Source organism: Asparagus officinalis, chromosome 3, assembly GCF_001876935.1.
Source record: "Asparagus officinalis chromosome 3, Aspof.V1, whole genome shotgun sequence".
Classification (NCBI taxonomy): domain Eukaryota; kingdom Viridiplantae; phylum Streptophyta; class Magnoliopsida; order Asparagales; family Asparagaceae; genus Asparagus; species Asparagus officinalis.
This window is the reverse complement of record NC_033796.1, coordinates 73,803,000-73,814,523: the sequence shown is the minus strand read 5'-3', so window position 1 is coordinate 73,814,523 and position 11,524 is coordinate 73,803,000.

The window sequence follows — 11,524 nt, the reverse complement described above, 5'->3', positions numbered from 1 at the left end:
CATGCACATGTATCTATTTCTCATCATAAGAATGCTAGTTTGTTTAAATGTGATCATTGTGGTCGTTTTGGTCATTTGGCTAAGTATTGTTTTGATTTGAAAAGAAAATCTAGTTTGCCAAATGTTTCTAGTATACCACATATTTTTAAATATGATGTTTGTGGTAGGTTTGGACATCTTGCTAAATTTTGTTTTGATGTGCAAAAAGCTCCTATTTTGCAAAATGTTCCAAAAAGACCACCTTTGTTTAATAAGGTTTCACATTTGCAAAATGAATTTAAAAGACAATCTTTAGTTGCAATTGATTCTTGTGCACGAGCTAATGGTCCACAAAAATAAATGAGTCTCTTTCATTGCACAAATTGCAATCGGAAGGGTTATTTGAGTAATTATTATTATGACCGGGTTAGTGCACCAAATGTGCCAAAAAGGGTTCATAATAACCCTAGGGCTTTGAACTTTATTGATAGGGGTCATGTCCCTAAACAATCCGGTACCAAGAATGCTTGGGTGACAAAATCCTTTTAAACCAAGATTTTTAATATTTTTATTTTTTTTATTTTATTGGTTTTGAAAATTATACTTTAAATTTTTAAATATGAAAATAATTTTCCTTGATCAATTCTTTTGTTTTCATGATTATTAGTTTTAATTTTGATGAGTGGTTTGTGTTTATATAACCCACTGGATTTATTGGATGTTTATTCCCAAAACTTGTTTACCGGTGCTAAAATTGTTTATATGGGTTGAAACAAGCTCAAGAGCTTGATATGGTTGCCTCTCTTATTTTTGAAAATCTATGGTTTGGTTTTATATTCTTATATGATTTACTTGAGATTTATGATTTCATTGGTTGATTTGTTTTCATTTGAAAACTTTTTGCATGATTCTCATGCCTTCTTTCTTTTGATTTCATAAATCTATTTTATACATTGTTTTTATGTTTGAGTAATGAGACACTATTTTCATATTGATATATTTATATGTGTTCTCAATGTCTTTATGTATGTGAGTTGTGTTTAGCATGTTTTCATCTATGCTTGCTCACATATATTTGCCTTGGTCTTTAATGCATATATTCCATAAGGCATTTTGATAGGGGGAGTCATTCCCTATATTTGTTTTATACTCACCGTGCTTATTTGTAGGGGGAGCTTTCGCTCTCTTATTCTTTTGTTTTCCCCTTTTTGATGTTGTCAAAGGGGAAGAAATATTGTGAGTATATTCCTTCTTTCTTATATACATGATAATGATAATTTATATATTCATTTCCTTTCATGCATATATCATTTTTGTAAATTGTTTGTCATCATCAAAAAGGGGGAGATTGTTGGCCTTCTTGTTTTGATGATGATTTACAAACAATTTACATCTAATATTGTTTGTCTAGTATTTGTGTTTTATATTTATTCTAGGCAAATAATATGTTGGAGGATGGATGGAATTGCACTTCAACGAACATATCCAATAGAGGTTGGTGGAATTATGGTTGAAGCCTATACAATTCAAGTTAAAGATCCAATTACAAGCTTCATCCAAGTTTACCAAGTTGATCTACAATGAAGATTAAGATCAAGCTTGGGTAACATTAGTTTAGGTTTTATATTATGTGTATTAGTACTTTAAGCTCAATATTATACACACACATTATATTGGTTTCCATATATATATAGTTTCATATATACATATATGTTTGGTTTCCATGTATATATATAGTTATATATATACATACATAGTTTTGAGTTTTCATGTTTATAAATATGAGATTACATATTTCATATTTATTATTGTGTTTTGGTTTAACTATATAGATATGAAACAAATTTACATTCATATATATAATCATATGTTTCATACTCTATTTTGTTTAAGAATATATTGTATAGAATATGCAATTTTGAGAAAATATTATTTTCTTGGTTTATGGACTTAACAATAATCATATACATATTTTATTAAGTCTACAAAATCATTTTGTAATGTTTTAAAATATGGTTAAGCTAAAATATCAAAACTCATGTGTTTACATTTTCATGTTTTGGACTATTTTGCAAAATGATGATATTTCTCATTTGGGAGATTCTTTTTGAAAACCATTTTTTGCAACATGTGTATTATCATGTCTATAATCATTTTCCAAAGTTTTATATTTTTCTGAATTTATTTGATATTTTTAAACCCGGTTTACTGTAACGATGGGAGAGGGGGGTGTGGTTGGTGGTGTGGTAGGGGGTGTGCCCCTAACACCACTCTTTTCTCTAGGCAGCCAGAATCCAATTTCAATATTACACCATCAACTTCCTTAAAATTGCATCCTTCCAACAAATTTAAAAGCCTAAGTTCATCTACCTAAGTCTTCCAAATAAGGCACCTAGACCTCTACTGCTGAAATTAATTTCTAAAATCTATCTTCAAACGAAACTAATAGAACCCGAAGCAGAATCCCGACGCATGATCCTCATCATGATAATATGCACCTAAAGTGAAGAACCTCTCAAAACATCAGACTATCGATGGAACAAGCCCCGGATTTTTAAAGCCTTAGTTACAAAAGGCAAGATCAACAAACTTACATAAAGATGTCTGCATAAGTTAAAGCTATATTTTTGGCAACCTATGAACATAGGAACAAAAGTTATAGATTCCAGGGTGATGGGCAACGGTGGTTATTAAGATGGATTTCTTCTATGAAAAAAAGAATAAACTACCAAGGCCTCCATTTTCATTCCTTACAATAGAGATATTTTCAACTACGATGATCAAACAAGATAATCATACTTCGACTTCAGATAGCTTGGTGGTATCATCCAATCAAATAGGCCAATATTGATTCTATGCTTCTAAAGTAAATATTATCCAACATGTACCAAATAAGCTAGCTAAAAATCAGAGATAAATTGTTTTGTAAAAAAATAAAGCTTATAGGATTCAAACTCCGGACCTCTATACTAGAAGCCATGCCTCTTAACCACTACACCAAAGGTTCTCTTCATTTCACTTGTTGCCAAAAATCCTTTAATAATCCTAGTTTCAGTTGACTATGAGGAAAAAATAGTAAATTTCAGATATTCTAAACATATTTTAGAATAGATATTGGTCAAGGATCACGAATTTTATAGTTAATTATTAAATAGGAAAAATGAAATAATGAGATTACAATTTGGACAAAACTTCAATCTATTTACCGCTCTTGCCATTTTTGGATGTCATACAATAGAATTACATATAGATTTATGCTTATGTAAAAATAGATTTGTGTAATTGTTTATCAATCATGCATGAACAAGGAGTAGGACAATGAATAGAGATTTTGGATCAGACAAGAATTTTCAAGTGAAAGAATCATAAACAAGGTATGATTAAAATAAGGGATGAGTAAACAACCCAATCATAGGAGGAATGAACACTTGCCGATTATGAAAAATAGTTCGATCATGAAAAATAAAAGAGTTGAAGGATAAGAAATATTCGCCAATTATGGAAAATATATATAAGGCGATAAATGAAAAAGTTAAAGGAATGCTTGTCTGCGTATTAGATCCAAAAGATACCAATTTCTAAAGACGGATTGAAAGAATTCCCCCTTCCTTCTCTCTTGTTTTCTAATCGGAGATCTTCATTCCTCTCTTTTCTTTTCTTTTTCTTTCTCTCTCTCCCCCTCTTTTCCCGTGAGCAATATGTTCTCTCTCTCTCTTTAGAAAAAATTTTAATAAGAGATGTTTTATGGAGTGATGAGTGTGAGGATAAGGTTTGTTAGGACTTTGGTAGGCTGTTAAAATTTGTGGGGGTGGGTGGAGGTCATCAACAAAAAAAAGATGTACTTGTTTAAGTCTAACCAAAAAGCATATGGATACAAGTTGGATTATTGGCAAGCTGATGATTGCTTTATCATTCTTTTGAGAAATTTTATATACCAGTACATTATCTTTATAAAGAAAATTTTATGTTTAATATAGTAAATTGTAGTTAAGCTCATTTGTATAACTTACACGAATGACTTATTAATTATTATATAACTAGTCACAGCATCATTTGATAATCACAGTGGGGATAAAGACAACACATATACTTAAGGTGGGTAAGTTTATTGTTTATAAATTAACAATAAGTGTTAACACATAATTTACTCATTATAGATTCAACAGTCAGTCTAGCATCATATTTAATGTAACTAAAACGTTATTAATATCATAACAAGAAAATTATTTAATTAAGCATCAGTATCGTACACACATCTAATATCAGTATCATGTTTCAACAAGCATAACATTTTACACATAATAATATACATAGTTTCTCAATTGTAATGATTCATATTTAGTATAATTTAGCAGGATGTAGCATTGAGTCCATACCATTTAGGTATACATGATTATGCACGTACAATGCACATGGTTAAATATCATGATTAAATATTTTTAATTTATTTCCTTACTAAAATTTGTTCCTCAGTTCCACTTTGATCGTTTTTGTTAATTTATGCCTTTAAAGTTTAGCATTGTGATTATTTATTTTCTTTGATGTTTGTTTGAATGGGCTACACCAAATTTAAATTTTTATGTTGATAATTAAATTAACATGAAACAAATATAATCTAAAGCCAATTTGAATTTTCATGTGATTTGGACCGACATGAAACCAAGCTTGAAAGTATAATGTTGTAAAAGTGAAAAACACTTTTAAAAAAATAGTGTTATAAAAGAAAGATGAATAATTAAAGCTAAAAATACCAAGACGATTAATTAAAAGTGGGCTAAAATGAAACTAAAGAGAATATGAAGTTTGTTGCTAATTATTTAATAGACTTCTGAAAAAATCATTTACTAAAGGTTAATGCTAACTCCAGTATATTTTATATGATAAAAGCATCTACATGACCATATAAAAAATTTAAAAGAGTTCATGAAAATCCTTTCTAAAAATTCCTGGTTTTACTCAAAAAATTAAGTTATTCTATAAAATATTCGGAAAATAAATCTTTTATTCTTTCAGTTTTATTTTTTTATTGAGTTAAGATCAATCATTCTCCACATTTAATTTTTTCCTGAGCAATTCTAGAGTTGTGTCTTCATCATCTATATTTACTGTGACATCAGGCTAGAGCTGGATTTCTTGTGTAATTATTTTTTCCTGAGTTCGTTCATGTTTTGTCTTCTCGTCTTATTTCACAAAGAAGTTGAATGCATATTTGATGTTCAAAAAAAAATCTAAAAATACAGACTTTGATTATTTTTGTGTTTCAATAAGACTAAATGTTAATGTCATATATATGAAATTTTTGTGCTTCTAATTTATTTTTTTAAAATGGTTAGGAGTTACCTCTTTTTTCTCTACAATGAATTTTTCTGGTGTACATCCAATAAGAGATTCTGTCACGTTAAATAATGTTACTTTTACTCTATCTGTGTCATTTTCCACAATGATATGAACTAAATAACTATATTTTTTATTATCAAATTGACTTAGATTATAATGTTAATATTAAATCTTGATATGTTTATTTCATGAAGAAGGTATATTACTCAACCTTGGTACTAATGTATTAGTAATTCTGTGATATTTATCATTTGGACATTCTTATTAACATCTCTATCCAATCTTCTTATTGTACTCTTTGCAAGCTAGAACCACGGCTCAACTTTATTATAAATAGTAGTTATCTTTACATTATAGGTCCAATAGCGTGTCTGTATATTGGTAGAGTATTTTTAAGTTTAATTATGAAAATTTTAGAGTAGGTCTTATAATATCATACCTCTTTGATATTGTGATTATTGCATGTATCAATAGTTTAAATTTGTATTGTATTTGTAAAGAGACTTTATGGATATGCTTCTATATTAGCAGCTTGTTCTGAATAAGCCATGCATATTAGCTTTAAAGTGTAATAGTTTTTTCTTTATTGTGTTATATGTATGTTTGCTTGGTTTACTTACCATTCTTTTATTTATTTAATAAGTTGTATCTTTATGTTGGTATATATTGTTAAAACAATTTATGATAACATGCATATTTTCCCTATCTACAAATTTGAGACATATATAATGTGAATTTTATGTTTAGTGACATTTAATAAAAATTTTAGTAGTAAAATATGTTACATTAATATTTAAAGATCTTGAAATCTAATAGTGCTATTATGTGTTTATCTTTGATCGTGTCTTTAAAAACTAATCCTTTACTGGTAATCATATCCCCAAATAAATTTACTTGCAGAGTCATACCACATATAGGAAAAAGAATAATATCATTTTTTATGTTTTTACTTACGCTATTATAACTAATTATCATGTATATACCTTTTGTCTATTATAGTAATTTCTCTCATCTTATTAGGCTTATTATATCTCGCAACATAGTTGATCAATGACTTCACTTTAATTTCTATTGTAAGATTATTTATATGTAATTTTATATTAAGTTTGTGATTCATTTAGTATTTCAAGAATAAAGTATGATTATTTATAAATACAAACTAATTTTTCTTGTATCTTTCACGATGAATGCATTTTTTAATTAGGACAAAATTATACATTTTGTCAATGTTAGTTTCAAGTGATTCATGAATGTTTTCGTATTTTAAGTTTATTTACTTCACTTCTCTATTTGAAATAAAAACAACTTGATTTTTTTAAAGGATATCTTTAAACTTTCTGATAGTTTTTTCATGCAAAATTTATTGTATTTTTTTCATTCTATAAAGATTATCAACATCAGAGATGAATGTTTATACATTATAATCAATTAATGCTAACTTATTATATTATAGTCTTTTATTAGTTTTATGCAATTTAGTTTTCTATCAAATAATGTTATTACTAAAATTATATGTAGTTCCTTAAATTTATACAGTAACGTTAATTTTTAATCTATCATATATTTTTTAAATTTTTATTCCTTAACTGGATAGTTTTAATCTATCGTAACTATTATTTTTTACCAGCGTCAACTTAGACTACTTTTAGATACTGAAAAGGGATGATAAACTTTAATTTGAAACTTAAATTTATATATCTTAATGAAATAATATCAAACATTTACTCTTTTCTTTGCCAAATTTTAGCCTTTTATGATTTTAAACTTTAAGGGTGTGTTTTGTAATTTTTTAACTTTAATATTATTTTTTTAAAAATTTTAAATTTTATGCTGGGTGCTTGTAATTTTTATGTTTTTATGAGTTGGTGGTAAGTTTTTAAATGTTAAGATGCTTCTTTCAACTCTAAAATTTTAAGCCTCTTTTTTACAATCACTAAAACTTTGAGTTGTTTTTTGATAAATTTAAAATTATAGCGATCTGCTGATAATTTTCAGATTTGATGTCTACCAGTTATAAGATTTAAAATTTTAGGATTTTTATGATTTTTATTTTGAGGAAGTTTTTGTAGTTTATGTAACTTTGAGGTTATTTATTATAAACTTTAAGTTTTTAAGTGGCTAATGATAATCCCTGAAATCTATCTATATTGTTTGCAAGTTTTGATGTCACTGAATTTAGGGTGTTTTTTCTAATTTAAACTTTTGAGGTTGTTTTTACAATTTTAGAAATATTAAGGGTGTAATTGCAATTTTTAAATTCCTCAGGGGCTATTTTTAATTTTTAGATTTCATATTTGTTGTTTTAAGTTTTGAAAAGTCAAGGTGTTTTTGGGTACTTTTGAACTTTAAAAGATATTTTGTGTAATATTTGAATTAAATCTTAATCTTATTTTTTTAAATTGCTGAGCTATAGGTAGTTCATGTGGGGTTAATATATGATATAATTAGTATTTAGATAGATTAATATTTAAATAAAAAATTTAAAATAATATTTCACGTAGTTTGTTAATCTTTTTTTAAATTGTTGAGCTATAAATAGTTCATGTGAGATTAGATAAGATATAATTAGAATCAGAATAGATTAAATGTAAATGTAATATTCAAAATAGTGAAGGGTAATATTGACCATAGAAAGATTTTCCTGAACTCGTACTTTTAAAGGGAGTATGATATATATATACTACATTGTGGATGATCCGCTCTGTTGAACTTGATCTACATATTTTAAAACCCCAACACACCAAGTTTGGGCTGAACCCATCGTCATTTGACCCTCCGTCGAGCCATGTGAAAATTTCTATTCATTCGAAACCGTTAAAATTGATATGAGTGGATGAAGGGTCAAACGACGACGGGTTCACCCCAAACTTGATGTGTTGGGGTTTTAGAATATGTAGATCAAGTTCAACGGAACGGATCATCCATAATATCGTTCGATCATGTGATTTTAGAGGCGTCATAGGAGGAAATCCCCTCCTATGACAAGGATACCCATTAATCTCATATTCCCTTTAAAAGTACGAGTTTGAGAAAAAAATTCTATAGTCAATATTAACCTTAACTTTTTTTTGAATATTACATTATTATCTTAATTTATTCTAATTATCATATCTTCTTTACAATGGTAATTAAATAATTTATCATATTCATAATGAGACTTAACATATTATCAGATAAAAGAGATACGTTTGAAATCACCTTGCAATAGTAAACACTCTGTCTCTTTCTCTTCCACCATATCATAGCTTGAAGCAGCACTTGAAACCCTAGAACTCGATTTCATTATTCTTGCAATGAATTTAGGATGAAAGACTGTGAATGTGGGGGTTAGGTTTGAGATTTAATGAGAGAATTTTTAAATAAAGAGTGATTGGTGGGATTAGTTTATATATATATATATATATATATATATATCATACTCCCTTTAAAAGCAGGAGTTTAGGAAAATCTTTCGGTAGACAAAAATACCCTTTGAATTCAAATATTATTCCATTAAGTAAGAGTAAGTTGATAAATTGATGAATTCTTATTGGATATATATAGTATGAAAATAATGATTCAGTTTAAATTAAAATGTAAATCTAAATAAAATTATTAAAAGCTAAATTTACAAATGTCTACAAAATGAAGGGCGTATATGCAAAAACTAAATAAATTAATGAGACAAATAATGTCCACCCCAAAGGTCAAACCCGGGAACAACGTAGACCTACAAATGTACATAATGTGAATTGGATATTTACAAAATCCACCAAACAAATTAAAGAGACAAAAGTCATTCTCAAAATTAAAAAAAAATTAAGGAAAACAAAAAATCATACTCCCTATAAAAGCACGAGTTTGGGAAAAGCTTTCCATAGTCAAAATTACCATGTACTGTTTTAAATATTTTATTTAAGTTATAATCTATACTAATCATCCTTATATCCTATCCTAATACCCCATGAACTATCTATAGCTCAACAATTTAAATAAGATTAATAAAATATATGAAACATCTTTGTAGTATCAGTTTATTACATGAAGTATTACAAAAAAAGTTTTAAAAATTAGGCAAAACACTCTCAAAAGTTTAAAATTATACAAAATAAAAAGCTAAAAAATTAGAACTTGGCAAAGAAAAGAGTAATTGTGTGATATTCTTTCATTAAGATATATAAATATAACTTACAATTTAAGGTTTACTACCCCTTTTTAGAATTTGAAAATAGTCAAGTTGATATTGGTAAAAAATAGTAATAATAACAGATTAAAAATATCCAGTTAAATAATAAAAATCTAAAAAAATGATAGATTAAAAATTAATGTTATTGTATAAATTAAAGTAACTGCATATAATTTTACCATTATGTTAGAATAGCAAAAATACATAAGTATCATTAACTGATAGAAGACTAAATCGCAAAAACTGATAAAAGACTATAATATAATAGCTTAACATTAATTGATTATAATTTATAAATATTGATCTTTAATGGTAATAATATTTATTAGGTAAAAAAATTATAAAGATTTATATATGGAGAACTATTAGAAAATTTAGAGATATCCTTTAAAAGAATCAAGTTTAAAATATTGATCTTTAGTGGTTTTCATTTCAAATGGAATTCGGAACGTCAATGAATCACTTCAATTAACACTAACATAAGTTATATTTATCAAAGAAACACCGACTGAATACCCCATGAAGAATATATTGAACAACTTTGTTCCCATCAAAGAAATATTCTTCATGGAAGATAAAAGAAAAATTACTATATCATGACTCTACATAAGCAAAAAATATAAAATCGTCATTTTTCTTTTTCTTATATAGTATCATGACCCTGCGTGTGACTTTATTTAGGGGTATGACTACTAACAAAGGATCAATTCTTAAAGACACAATCAAGGATAATGATGTAATAGCACTATTAGAATTCAAGATCTCTAAATATGAATGTAGTATATTTCATTAGCAAAATTCTTATTAAAGGCCACTAAATATAAAATTCACCTTATATCTATCTCAAATTTATAGAGGAGATATGCATGTCATCGTAAATTGTGCCAATAATATATATCAATCCAAGATACAACTTACTAAAGAAATAAGAGAATAGTATGTAAACCAAACAAACATCCATATAGCACCGTAAAAAAAATTATATTTTAAAGCTAATATGCAACTCTCTTTTAGAGTAAGCTACCAAGACAAAAGCATCTCCATCAAGGCTCTTTATAAATGCAATAAAAATTCAAATTACTAATATATACAATCATTATAATATTCGAAAGAGGTATGATCTTAGAAAACCTACTCTAAATTTTATACAGTTAAACCTAAGAATAATTTACCAATATATAGACACATTATCACACCTTTAAGCTAACGATGACTACCATTTAAAATAGAGTTGAACAGTGGTTCTATGTTTGCAAAGGCTGCAATAAGAAAGTGGATATAGATATTAATAATAAGTGTCCAGGTGATAAATATTGTAGAATCGTCGATGATTTAGTACCAAGGTTAAGTGATATCCCTTCTTCATGAAATAAATATATCAAAATTAAATATTAATATTATAATCTAAAGAAAATTAACAATGAAAAATGTAATATATTTAGTTCAGATCCTTATGGGAAATGTCACAGGCAGAGCAAAGGTAATATTATGACACAGCAGAAATTCTTATTGGATGCACAACAAAAGAATTCATTATAGAGAAAAAAGAGGTAGCTCCTAACCTTATTTAAGTAATAAATTATAAACAAAAAAAAATTCATATATATGAAATTAATATTTATTCTTATTGAAATAGGAAAAAGTCAAAGTTCGTATTGTCAGAAGTTTGTGTTGAATATAAGAAATATATTCAACTTCTTTGTGAATTTAAACGAGAAGAAAAAAGATGAATAAGCCCAGTCTCATATCATAATCGATGTAGACGATGAAGACACTACTCTAGAATTACCCAAGAAAATGTAAAGATGAAGAAGGATTGATCTCAACTAAATAAAAAATAAAATAGAAGCAATAAAAGATAATGTTTTGTGAATTGTTATAGAATAGTTTTATTTTTTAGTAAAATTAGGAATCTTTAGAAGGGATTTTCATAAACTATTTTTAGTGCTTTCATATGCATATGTGGATATTTTTATCATATAAAAGTGTGCTAGAGTTAGCATTAATCTTCAGTTTATGCTTTTTTCATTAACTATTTTCTGT